The 13,745-nt window shown below is 41.5% G+C and overlaps 1 protein-coding gene across 23 annotated transcripts in view; it reads left to right on the top strand.

Annotated features, from left to right (window-relative positions):
* KMT2C (lysine methyltransferase 2C) overlaps positions 1-13,745 on the top strand; it is a 199,020-nt gene that overhangs the window by 15,831 nt on the left and 169,444 nt on the right. For 3 of the 23 annotated variants that reach the window (XM_075746678.1, XM_075746680.1, XM_075746681.1), the window contains exon 1: positions 3,413-3,820. The exons of 17 other annotated variants lie outside the window; for them this stretch is intronic. The gene's annotated coding sequence lies outside the window, so the exon portion shown is untranslated. Of the gene's footprint in view, positions 1-3,403; positions 3,821-13,745 lie in introns of those variants that run through there. 3 more of the 23 variants (XM_075746679.1, XM_075746682.1, XM_075746683.1) reach the window with 2 other exon arrangements.

Genomic DNA, 13,745 nt, shown 5'->3' on the forward strand with positions numbered 1-13,745 from the left:
GACCTAGCTATTGTAGCAAAATACTACTGTTGTGAAGCCTGTGTCTCTTAATTTGTGTATGTATTGCATCTGAAATTTAGATTGGAATATACTGGAATAGGTGACATAAATCTGAATTTCCCTTGGTTGCTGTGAAGTAACATTCTCCAAAAGAAAGAAATTGTAAATAGGGCCTATCATAAACAGATAAGGCATGTTTCACTAAATGTGTCTTAACTCAAAGAGAGTTGTATCCTTGAGTTAATCAGTTTGAGTTTGGAATAAAACTGTCCAACATATGTATAGACATAAGTTTTTATCTTAATCATTAAATCCATCGCTTCTGTTGCTTACAAAAAAAAAGTCTGTCTTAGGAGAGATGACTGATCCCATTTTTCCCATGTACATTTTCTTGGCTGAAGTGTTGGCTTAAACAATTTGTGCCTTGCCATCATGGCGACACACGTTTGTGGAGACGTGTGAATCGGGGCAGGGAGTCGCTGCAGACAAAACGGCTTTGCCTTTTTTCAGTGTCTGGCCCCGCTGGTTCCTGCTGGGTTACCCTGCAGCTGGATCAGTCTGCTCGTCTGGTTCACAACATGGTCCAAAATACAGCCGAACCACTCAGAGCCTGGGAAGAAGAGGCATGGGATGGCATCAGCCTCAGAATTGGTGCCCAGCATTGAAACCCTACCCCGAGTGGTTCCTTCAGCTCATTGTATAATCCTACTGAAGGCAACTTACGGGCAGTTTTTGTGGCAAACTAGTAATTAGTCAACACGACTGGTGTTGGACCATGCCGGACTGTGCTGTAGTAAAATTACAGTTTTGTCCTTACTAAGATTTTTATGGCAGTTAATGTGGTTTAACAGTAAAAGAACTAAATCTCACATCTTGTACGTGAGAGAAAATGCAGCTCCGTGTTCGAAGCTCTGAGGAAGAACAAGGCCAGCTAATACAACTTCATACCTGTTAGCTTGCATCTTGGGTCACATGAACAGTAGGGAAAAGTACTGAGAGTAATTTATTATTATTATTTTAACCAGCTATTATTAAATTGCAACTTGTCTTCTTTGTGCTAACATACTTAAACTTGTCAGGTGACCCATTACCTGCTATGTTAAAACATGCATTTTTTTTTACGGAGTGTAACATGTTTGAAAAATATCTACAGGTTTAAGGTGTAGCAGCACAAACAACTTTGTGAGTCTATGGCGCGTCGGCTGTGCTGCAGGGGATACCATCTCAGAAGGTACCGCACCAGTGTTGTAGTGGAAGCTTATATAAATAGGCAGTTATGGGATGGCTGACGTATAATAAACTTGGTGCTCTGGTCTTGCTTAACCTGCTAAGTATAAACGCAAACTCATTTTATTTACTACAATTTGGAAAACACACTGCTTCTGTCCACTGTTGGGTATCTTCTTTGGTTTAAGAGGAGCTTATTTTAGTTAATCTTAGAATGAAAAGGTTAGGAAAAGGGTTAAACTATACAGAGATGTATGTCCAAGAGGGGTTTGTCTTAGTTAAACCTAAAGGTTTAGTTAGGTTAACTAAAGGTTTTAGTTAAACCTAAAGAGTGCTAAAGGGAATAGGCAAATTGATTAATGTCTCAGTAGTGGTTTAGTAATTCACCGCTTGATGGTTGAACCAAAATAGCTGACCCTTACTGCAAAATAAAATATTGACATTTACCATCTTCCCTAAGGCTTAGACTAAGGTATTTAACCTTCTCATTGCAGCAGAGTAAGTGTGCTAATACGCGTGGTTACCAGAGATGTGCTGATAAGCGGTAGCTTGATAGCTCCTTGTAGCTAAATGTATTTATGTGTCCGTACCTGTACTAACATGGCACAATGGCTCTTATACAATAGTTACTTGTTTCAGAGTAAACACGTGGAGATTTTTTCATGTGAGTGTTTTCTTTTTAAAATTTTATCTTAATCTCTGGAGAATTGGTTTGATAAAAAAACTTCCCTGTAGGCTGGGCACCTAGAGCATGTTTCAATAGAAAAATGTAACGATAGGCAGCGTCGGTGCACTCCCTCTGCCCGCGTAGATGACGCCGTGTGAATCAGTGTGGGGTCCCAGGTTTATTTTGTTCAGTCCTAGAGGTAAAAGGGTCTTTGAGAATTTCTCTACCCGGTACTGATACGGCAATACTGAACTTAGGTGCTCGTCCACAGCAGAAGGTGCCCTGGGTTAAGTATGTCCAGTTGCAGCTCGGTGTAACAGAAGAGAATTTGATTAAAAAAAAATTCAGATGAGTGAGAAAATAGATGTAATGCATGGTCTTATTTTTGTTTGGCAAATGAGTCAGATTATTGTTGTCAACGTGTCAACCTGTGTCTTGCAGGTGTCTGGTATTGAAATTTTAAGAAAACTTGTAAAAGACTGACAGAAGCAAAGCATTACGCAAGAGTTGTTTCGGGTTTTTTGCGTGAAGGGAAGTTGAACAAAGGTAGTTGCGTTACTACTGAGACTGGCAGACCGATTGGTTTGCAAGTATCTATCAATATGAGCGAAATGATAGTTGCGTAATGTTTTCTTGATTTGTTTTTCTCCCTGTAGAAGAAAAAGAAAATTGGCAGGGACCATCTGAAGGATTAGGAAAGAGCCGTTTGTGGATGGACGTTTGTCAGGCTTGCTCTCTTAGCTCCTCCGTTCCAGATTGGTTTTGGAGAAGTGGAGAGCAGCCTGAAAAATGTTAAAAAGGAGGGAAAAAAGAAAAAAAAAAAGCCAGTCCCCGATGTCACACCTTTATCTTGAAGGCTGAAACCCTCTTTTTCCCCGAGTAGCCCCGCACAGCCGAGGTGGGGGGGCGGGGTGGGGTTCCGCCAGGGCAGCGGCCGGCATCTATGGAAACGTTTTGTAACTTTTCAGCTGCGCTGCTTTGTTAAATGGGAAAGTGCAGGCGTTGGGGGTAGGGAGGCGGGGAAGGAGAAGGAGCTCGGGGAGAGCTGCCGCCCGCCCTGCTCGGAAGGTGTTCTAGGAGAGGGGCCGGCGGGAGGACAGACCGGCCGCTGCCGGGGCCGGCTCCCGGGCGAGCCCGCCGCAGCTTGCCGGGACGCGCTGGGCCCTCGGACCGCTCCGCTCCGCGCCCGGCCGTGGCGGCCCCCGGCCCCCTCCAGCGCCGCAGCGTCCCCGCCGCGCCGGGGGGTGCGGGGCGGGGGCCGGGGCGGTGGGAGCCTCCGGCGGGGGCGCTGCGCCTCCGGCCGCCGCCGCTCTGCCTCGCTAGCGCAGTCGGCGCGGCGGCCCCGGCTCCTGCCGCAGGACTCCGGTCCGCACATTGGCGGCGCCCGGCTGCGTCGGATCTACTTTCGCTCGGCTCTTTTTTTTTTTTTTTTGCCTTTTTTTTCCTCTCTCTCTTTTTTTTTTTTTTTTTTTTCCCTTTCCCCTCCCCTCCCCTTCCCCTCCGCTCCCCTCCCCCTCCGCCCTCCTCCGCCGCCGCCGGCTCCAGCCTGGTTCGGGGAGGATCCCGGAGCCGAAGTTCCGAGGCGATCGGGGCTGTGGCGGATCGCTCCCCCGGCGGCGCCGCCATGGGGGCCCTCTAGAGCCGCCCGCGCCGCGCCCGCCCGGCCGCGCCGAGGCCCCGGGGCAGTGGCCTGGGAAGCGCTCCTCCCGAGCGGCGGGTCTGGGAGAGTAATATGGCTGATCTCGGGGAGTGCTGAGCAGTCGGTGTCTCCGCACGGCGCTGGGCTCGGGCCGTGACATGTAAATAACTTCTCTTTCCTCCGGATCGTACGGGCGGGCACCGATGCCAGCCCCTCCATTTTCCAGAGGGGATTTGTGAGAGGTTCCGCGGGGCCGGGCTATGTCGCGCAAAAGCAATTCGCCGGGGGTGAGTACGTGTGGCGTTTTAACTTCTTTGTATTAAAGGACAAACTGTGACAGCGGGCACGGAGCTGTACGCGGGGATCTGCGGGGTGATGCCCCGGGGAGGGGCGCGGGGGGCAGCGCGGCGGGGGGGGACCCTGCCGCCGGGACCGGGGCGAGAAACTTGGCGGGGGGACTCGGGTGCCCGCTGACACTCAGGAGAGGGAATTTTCCGCCGTTTAGTCAGAAAAAAAACCCCAAACCCGTACCCGAATTCAGACGCGGGTATATAGGTTCAAGTTACACGCTCGCTAGATAATCCTCGACCATTTAAAAAAAAAAAAAAAAAAAAAAAAGGTGGGGGGGTGGGAGAAACAACCACCACAAAAGCCCAGCTCGGGGCTGACCCGGGCGCTGCAGCCGGTGCTCTGGGCATCTCTTCTCTCCCTGTGCACACCTTGCACGCACACCTGTGCCTGCACGGACACACACGCGTATTCTTTTAAAATTGTGACTTTATATGGTTAGCTATAGCACAACTCCTCACCTTCCCCCCCCCCCCTTTTTTTTTTTTTTTTTTAGCACTTTCATTTCCTGGTGTGAATTCTGGAGTGATGGAAAATGAGATAGAATTAATTTTTCTGAAACATTTTGAAGTACTCTTTACACGCTATTTTTATAAGAGTGCCATTTTAATTTTGCATTATTTCAGAGCATATCTGTGTAGTGTTAATTTTAGATGATCCTCCTGGCTGCCTTTATATTTCTACATTAAAAGAAAGGGGGGGAAAAAAGCACTTTTAAAAAAATACACTATGTTCCTAGCGCATAATTCATGTTCAGACCATCATATATGATGATTTTTGTATGAGTAGTGAGCAAATAGGTCATAAGTCAAAGTAAGTGTTATGTAACTGGCTGGCTTTAGCAAACTTGATACCAACTGTAAAGGAAAAGTCTATTTTGTTTTTGTTTTTTTCATCTGGATAAAATGAGATGGCTTTTTTTTTTTTTTCCCCCTGTGGGATTACTTTGTAGCAGGTTGATTTGAAAATAAAAAACAAACACCACCCCCCCCCCAAAAAAAAAACAACCTATGCTTTAAAAATATGAGCCAGTTAATCTATATGGTGTTTTGTATTTTTCTAAAAAACTTTCAGTCGTGTACATGATTCTGAATACTAAATATTAGGTATTGACCAGTGAATCATTAGTTAATACTGTAACCAGTTTCATTACATAATTGAAAAATGTTCTCAAGTTACTTGAGTTTTCCTATTTCACTGTTTTGTAGAAGAGCGTTATTTGACATAGGTGGGTTTGTGAAGAACTGAAGATCAGTATGAAAATAATTTGGGTTTTTTTTTTTTTTGCATCTGAAGAAATACAGTGGTAGTGGGTTAATACTCCTATTGCAAAACTGAAACACATAGGCAGACATTTAAAGATTCTCAGTGACTGTATAAAATACTGTGCATTGAAGTAAACATAGTTACTAAGCTGCAGCTTACATGTAGGGGTCTTTGTGCTTTTTGTACAGCATGGTGATGTTAGTATGTTGTGTTTGGTGTTCCTGCACAATAAAATACACTTGCTACAGAAAAAACCTGCAGTTCCCAGACCGTTTAGTGCAAATATTTTAACCATCTACTTGTAAGACAAACAGAGGCAGGAGACAAGAGACACTTTTCTCAGTGCTAATGTGATCAGCTGCATCTGTGCTAGGCATTCATTAATTTCACTAATGACCACTGTACATTTATTTTTAAAGTAATTGATGTATGCTTCCTTTAATACTTTATTGTAAATGTCCTTTCTTTTGATACTATACTTGGAGTTTGAGGATCTGTAGTTTTTAATTGCTTGCCTCACTTGCAGGTCGTCTTTGTAAACTGCTTTGTGACTACTCTTCTTACATTGTATCTGTACAACGTAATATATATTCTGTTGGCATTAAATCTAGATGCTTTTAGGGCAAAATACTCCTCATTCTTTTTTTGTAGGAATTATTACTGAATATCGGTATAATTATTTTGTCAGGTTGAATACGAGTACTCAGTTCACGTTCATCTCTTTTTTTCTTTCCTTTTTCTTCTTTCCCTTTTCCCCTTTCTTTCTTTTTTCCTTTCTTTCTCTTCTTTCTTTCTTTTTTCCTTTCTTTTTCTTCTTTCTTTCTTTTTTCCTTTCTTTCTGTTCTTTCTTTCTTTTTTCCTTTTCTTTCTCTTTCTTTCTTTTTTCCTTTTCTTTTTTCTTTTTTTTTCTTTTTCTGGTTTTTTTTGCTTTCTTCTTTTTTTCTTTTCTTTTTTTTTTGATCATCTTTACTTATGTATTGTTCTTTCCCAAACAGAAACTCTTGCAGAGTTTTGGCAAAATGTTCTTTGAGAGTTTTTTTGGGGGGGGAAGGCAAGGGGTGGCATTATTGTCATTTACATAATATGTCGGTAGAAAGTAGTTGCATCATGTATGCTTTCTTAATGTGACTGTTCATTGGACTTGCCTGAAAATTATCTCTTAAAGGTAAACGGCTGAGCAAAGATGAAAAGCAGCCATATATTGATTTCTGCTTTTGTTTCAGGCTAAAAGGACCATTCAGCATGTGCTTCACAGGGTATTTCCAGCCTGAAATTTAGTCAGCTATTTAAAAATAATGGTAAAAGTGTTCTTTTATCATAACTGCTCTCAAGTCTTACGGCTTTGCAGCTCTGTTTTCCTGTTCTTAAAGTGAGGATAGAAAACTCTTAGTATAGAATGGTATATACTTTGTATGCCATTCAGTATAACTTATGCAGCCCAAGAAGAAGGGAAACTGGCTCTGGAGTGTTGTCAAAAGCGCACTCTAAATGAGCTGAAAGATACTTTTTTGTTTTATTCGGGCCGTTCCAATTTTTAATTACTAAGGCTTCTGGAAACTCTAGGAGGTAGTGTGTTTTCAGAAAGAAGTATTAAAAACCAGTTGACAGTGGGCCTTCAGCTAGTCTTTTATAATTCTGCCTTTCCTCTGTGAAATCCTTTTGGCACGTTGTTGTTCTCTGGCAGTACCCCAACATGTGATATCACAGATATCAGATGTCTTCTTGCGATTCATGGCATTTGCTGCGCCGCAGCGGTGCAGTCTGGGACGGCTTAGGTGAACCAGGAAATGTCATAGAAATTCGGTAGGGAAAGCGGTGTGATACAGAAACAGTCACGTAGTATTGGGAATAGGTGAGCACCTTCTGTTTAAGAATGTTCAAATCTTTGCGTTTGGTAATCTGGTGTGGAACGTATTCAGCAAACAGATGCGTCTTTGACTGAGTGGTCTTTACAGATTTTTTCCTAACCTCTTAGAAATAGATGCTTATCAAAATGAGTGGCAAAACATTGCAGTTGAACTTTTTCCTTTGGAAATTAAAAGAAAAAATCATAATTATATGTGGCATTGTTAGGATTTATTTTCATCTCAAAGCTGAGGTCCAATGCCAGGCTTAAGTATAGATGATATTGCACATATGGAGGATATTTGACTCCTCCATAAGATCGGTTGAAAGTTAGTCATAGCGCATGTCTGTTCGGTGAAGTCTCCCTGTTGTCTGTATTCACTGTTGAAATGTTACACAGCAAATGTGGTTTGTGCTGACGGTGCTTTTGTAATATTGCTAGAAAATAAAAGATTTCACGTTGGCTACTTTGACCCATGTTTTCATCCTAGTTACCAAGCATTGAAAGGTAAATGCTTGAGTAACATTACTTAATTAGGCACTCATAGAAGATGAAGGCATGGAAGGGGAGTCTGCTTGTGTATTCATCTGTTTGTTTAGTCAGGACTTGTAGTTCTCGGGTATAATTCTGTTTCAGTGATGAATTCTTTGTTTTAGATGGAACTCAATGTGTTCCTCCTAACCATGAACACTTCCATGTTGTTGTTACTCCAGACCTCCCTTTCTCTTTTCTTTTTTTTTTCCTTCTTTTTTCTTTTTTTGTCTTTTTTATTATCCTTATTTTTAGTCTTCATGCCTCAAATGCCCCAGAGCTGTAAAAAGAGAATGTAGATTGCTTTTTTAAGACTCTGTTTAGGAAGAACTGAATGTGAGAGTGGGTTATTACTGCCTGGTTTATAGTTAGGCTTCTGCCCCAACCAGTTTGCGATCTAAATTATACTCTTGCCCCCAATTAGTGTCTAACATTGGATGCTGTAGACAAAAATATGACAAACTCTGATGTGGGCAGTTATGGAATAATCATTCCATGGGGGATCTGTTTGAGATGGGATTAGACCAGGAGGAGAGCAAGCTGTGTTTTTTCCAGAATTCAGAAAACCTCAAGCAGAATTCTTATTTATGCTTATGATTCTGCAGAAATCTACCACCTTTGAATCAATTTACTTATGAGGATATTGAGTTTGATGGAATTTGAAGGCTTTTTCCAAGCCTGAGGACCAGGGTGAATGATTATGATATATTTGGCAGAACAAAGAGAACAGGGAGAAGGGGAGGGATGTGTTGGATGGGACTACACAAGGACAGCATATCTGGAGCAATGAGATGAAGGACTAAGGCTGGAGCTTTATTTTAATCACCTTGCACTTCCACTTGAGTTGGGCAATTTTGGCAAATCAGTTTTGTGGCACCATTGAGAATGAGTTTAACAAGCAAGCAGATTCTGACGGTGGTCAAGGAGGGCGTTGAGGGAATGTGTCTAGAATATTTTCTAATCTTTACTTGATCTGGGCCAAATAATAGAAGGTGTGCTAGGTGTTGTCACTGCCATGTCAGTCTTGCCTTGAGTACAAAAGCTTTAGTCGTAGTCGTGGCAGGAGTCATTCATTCATTGTATGTTGGAAGTGTCGTAAAATGGAGGTCTGGATTGAACAGTAAGTGCTCTGTTAACCTTCGGCAGACTCTTCTTGTTTGAAAAATTTCACTTTGGCTTTATGATATTTTAGTAGAAGGCTGATTGCACATAGGAACGGATACAAAAGCAAGGTAGAGTGCTTTTGGAAGAATTGTGGGTTTGCAGTGATCAGAAATGGGGAATTCAGAGTTACAGGAATGTTATCTTTAAGACAGATGGGAGATTGAGAATGAGAAGCATAGACTTCAGTCTTTTTCTTTCACGTTAATTCATCTCAGTGCAGTAGCTTGCCTGTGAGCAGTCTTCAAGAGCATTTAACCATCTTTTCCCTTCCATTTGTCCCTTGTCATCTTCTGTTTTCGCCTTGTTAAAGGAAGCTGAGATTTTTAATTAAAGAAAAAATAAACAGTTTAAAGAACAATATAAAGACAGTGTTGCACAACTCCAGAAGTAGCAACTATTATAATTTGCAGTCTAGTTCTTGGGAGAAGAGAGTGATGGTGAAGAAGCATGGAAGATTTCTGAGGTGATTTCTGTGGATCAGGGTACAGTCTTGCGTGAACAAATTCTTGAAAATGGGCTGGGTAGAGGAGTCTGGCCTGCATATTTTGTTTAGCTTATGTATTAGTCTACAAAATGTAAAATAATAAAATATATTTCCTTTTTTGGAAAAAGGAAAGGACTGTCTTCAGGTAGTAAAATCCACCTAGAACGATGTAGAATATTTAGCTATGAGTTTGTAAGTTAGTTATTTTCTCTCTTCCTTTTTTCAGAAATGCAGATAGCTATTGAATCTGTCTTGACAGCCGTGGTTCAGTTACTGAGATGGTTATGTCACTTTTCTATAGAAAGTTTTGGAATCCTAGAGCTGAAATGGTGAATAGCTACTATTTTAGGCAGTTCTATTGCCTCCCTTGGGGATGTTTTGAAATCGGTTGACTTCTGTTTAGTATGTTACCGGAAAGTCAGAGTTACTGAACTGTGCTGTATAGCCAGAAATGGCGATTGCCAGTTATGACATCTGCTGCCATCGCCCCTGTTGATGAAGACTGTTTGCTTCTGTTTGCTCTGGTGATCGCTGGGAGAAATGAGGTCTGGGGGAGGTAGTTCTCCTGATTGTTGATAGACCTACATATAGTTCGTACGTAAACAATCCTATACTATATTTATTTTTCTTACACTGCCTAATCTTCAGTGTATGCTGCTGACAGCTTCACCACTACTGTGGAGGAGTTCTCATTATTGGTGCCTCTGGACCTCCAAATAAAGAACCGTCAGTGAATAAGTACTGTATGGATTCATTTAATTATTAATCAGGAGGATAGGGTATTCTCTAAGGTACACAATTCTGTTTCAAAGACAACTGAAGTCAATAGAAAGTTTTCCATTGAAATAAAATAGTCATGAGAGTAAACGCTCATCAGTATGAGTAAGAATTCAATAGTCCAGTCTGTTCTGGATCTGCTATTTTGAATAGTGCTAACCGATTGCTGCTCTGCCTGATCAAAAAGCGTGGGGAACAGGATGCTTTAGAAAAAGTAAACCAGACGTTGCAGAATAGTTTTTCATTCTTCAAATTTCAAGAAAACGTGAGACTAGTTTTCTGTCAACTTAGATTCTGTGAAACAGTGCTAAGCTGAAATCATAACAATTACAAATTGCATAAACTTGCTCTTGATTTCAGTATTATTCTTTTACTGGCCAATTAGTCATGTTTTACTCCCACTGCTTCCAGATACCGACAAGAGTCACACTCCTGTTGTGTGTAGAGAAAAAAAATGAAGGGCACTTCTAGGCCACTCAGTGATAACCGGGTTTATTTGGTTGTACTCTTCCTGAGCTGGACATGTATTTCATGCCTCTGAGACCCAGCCTACTGTCTGATACAGTTTCATCAAACACACAGCAGCATCATAAAGACTGATACTATGTGTTAAATTTTGTCAGAGTGATGTAGGGCCAAATAATTTTGCAGGTAGGACTCCACATCCTATACTTACTCTTTTCGCCATCTCCTGTGCCAGAATTTTCAGGCCAGGAAGCAGATAAAGAAGAGCTACTTAGTTGGCTTTCCTGATAAGTAACATATATTTGTAGGTAAAGAGTAGGAGACTTTTTCTGGGGAAGGCTGTCTTGCAGATTTCCTTTGTAATAGAAAAGCCAGTGATGGTTGTGGTCTCTTAAGCAGGGTAACTTTTTCTGACTGTTCTGTAGCATCCTCTGAGCGTGACATTATTTGTGAAGAATTTGAAAGATGTGCTGTAGTGGTATCCTTAGGGGCAGAAAAACAGTGGTGGTAGTGTTATGTCTCTTAAGGCTGTAAGAGAAGCAAGGATGGGGTGGGAGTGATTGTATCTTCTGTAAAACTGTTGTAATTGGGTGAAACAGATGATCTTTTAGGTGCATACAAGGAAATACATGTCATTTTTTCACAAATTATACAACTGCCCCGTAAGTACTTAAAGTCAGTACAGAAAGCACCTTCTACATCTGGAGTACAAAATCAATTTTTGCAGAATCTTTTTCAGTGGTTGCAACCTATACTGAAAGAAGATGTATGTTGAAATAATCGCTGCCGGAATCTCCTCTCCAGTCCTTCCAACAGCTCCTAAGCCTGCTAAACTCATCAGAAGCAAACTTTCTGCAGATGACCCTATACCCAGATTGTACCCGAGTAGCAAAAGTGAAATTTGCCGCCAGAGCTCCATGACCACCCTTGTACATGCACTCCAAGAGACAGTCATCCAGATTATAGGATTCTGTGTAACGCACTTTGTCTTTTACTATATTTCCTCATGAACGTTCACTACATCCTCATGGAGAGTGGATAGATGAAATGAAGCAACTTTTAGGCATGAGGATGAACTTGTCCACAAGCAATGTCTACTTGTCCTCTCAGATAAGTTCACAGCTTTAACTTTGAAGATTGGGGAGTCTGCATAGTATTCAAATACAAGCTTTGGTGTCCAGGAGCTTGTTTGTTACTTAACCATATTACTTGGTCCAGGGCAGGAGGCAAAATAAACTCCCACAAAACACTCTCTGTAGTCTTTTAACGGACTACAAGAAACAAAAAATTACAAATTTCCTATAAAACGTAAGGTTAGAATGCTGCTATACTGGGATTGGATATTATTTCAAATTAGAAGATAGCAGCAAAATGTCACCTGACTTTCTTCAGTGACATGACACAAGATGCTTAGGTTATTTCTGAGGCTGTGCAAGGAATTTGGTGACTTAGGAGAGTCCATTGAGCTGCCAGAAGAGTTTAGTGTTGCTTAAATACGAGAAAAGTAGGTGGTTTTTGAGTGTGAATCATCTTGTTGAAAGGCATGATTGTATGATGTGAAGCTTTCTGTTCTTGAGGTTATTTTTTTTTACTGCGGTAGGTAATGACCGCCTGACTAAGGGATAAGGCATATATGGCATTTAGTATAATCTTTTCAATATGATATGGACAAAGACTCTCATAAGCCATCTACTGAATGAGAAGGTCTATAGGATGCTCAGACATTTTCTTTGGTTTTCCTTCCCCCCACCCCAATCTGTAAGACTGCATTAGAGTCTCTGGACGTCAGAAATCAGGAGCAAGTCTTTTAGAGGAATGAAACTGTTAGAAACCACTAGAGGCTACGTAATTGCGTGTTCGCTATGCACCGTTCAGGATGTCGAATACAAGGCTGGAAATGAAGCTTAATGTTGTTAAAGATCAGTCTTTAGGTGTGACAGTAATTTGGGCAATATGGTGAGCTTTGTTTTCTCCGCTCTTGGCTCAGAGTCTGTTTATAAGATAATATGGAGACATTATCTGTTTCACAAGCGCAGCTATACTGGATCACATCGGAGATCTATATGTCTCATCCTCGTGCTTTCTGCAGTGGTTAATAGCAAATGCCTAGGAAGGAAAAGAAGGAAAGGGTAATTTTGTAATGATACTTCCCTGAATCACTAATTATGGAAGGTTGGGAAAGAATTGTGGGATTTCTGGAGTCCAGAATGGTATCTCTGTGTTAGATCTATTGAGCATTAGACATCTCCTTTGAATGTGTCCAGCCTCTCCTCAGTCTTTCAACATGCTGAGCCTGGAGTACCAGAGTTAACTGCGTATTGCGAGAAGAACAGCCGCCTTTTACTTGGGGCTTTTTTGAACCTTCTACTTACTAGCATCAGTGCCATGTAGTGTGTGTTGGAAGACACAGTAAATGCTAATTCCCTTATCATCTTTTCAATGTGAATTGTGCAAATAATTGTAAAGATGCATGAAAATGTATGTGTGGGAAAACCAGACTGTATACTTTTCAAAGAGGTGCACAAATACCAAAGATCTTGTTGAGAGCACTAGGTTACATCAGGGAAATCTTATTTAAACTGAAAAAATTGCGTGTGTGTGTAATGGGACTGCTTTTTGAAGGTATTAAGAGACAAATGGACTCCAAAAGCAGGATGTCTGGACTGTTAGCAAGTTTTCTTGTTCTTAGGGCAGTACAGTTTTTCACTTTTTGCAGTGATTATTATGATACCATAATAATGGGATCTTGTTTTCTGATGTTAAATGTCTGTATTACATAGCTTAGGTTTTTATTCACTCTGTCAGTTAAATAATATTTGTATCTGGATGATGAACCTGTTTTATATGTACTTAATTATTCTGCATATTATGTTTCCTGATGGGTCTGACTATCGGTGAGTTCCTACTTGATCATGCTGATGTCTGTGAATCTACAGACCATTAACACTGTTAATACACTGGGGATTTTATCAACCAAAGCTGCTGCAGCTTTATTTTTATATATATATATGTATTTTGTCCTACCTCAGGGTACAGTAGTGGCCGGTTTGAGTATCATTTCAGTATCTAACGGACCAGGTCACGTGCAAACCCTCATTAAAATATGATTAAAGTATGGCCTTTTGTTTGTTAGATGGAGCCAAGCCTATGCTTTGTGCTGGGCCCTCCGTTATGTTTGGGCTGTGTGTTTTGAAACGTCTCCCTTGTTTGTGAAGCTGATTGTTTGCCACCCCAAGCTCCAGCCTCCTTCCAGCCTCTGCTGAGGATGCGCTGCGTTCAGCTGGCTTTCCGTTGTTCATCTCTCCTCTCACATCCACTGATGATTAAATGC

Source organism: Balearica regulorum, chromosome 2 (genome assembly GCF_011004875.1).
Source record: "Balearica regulorum gibbericeps isolate bBalReg1 chromosome 2, bBalReg1.pri, whole genome shotgun sequence".
NCBI lineage: Eukaryota > Metazoa > Chordata > Aves > Gruiformes > Gruidae > Balearica > Balearica regulorum.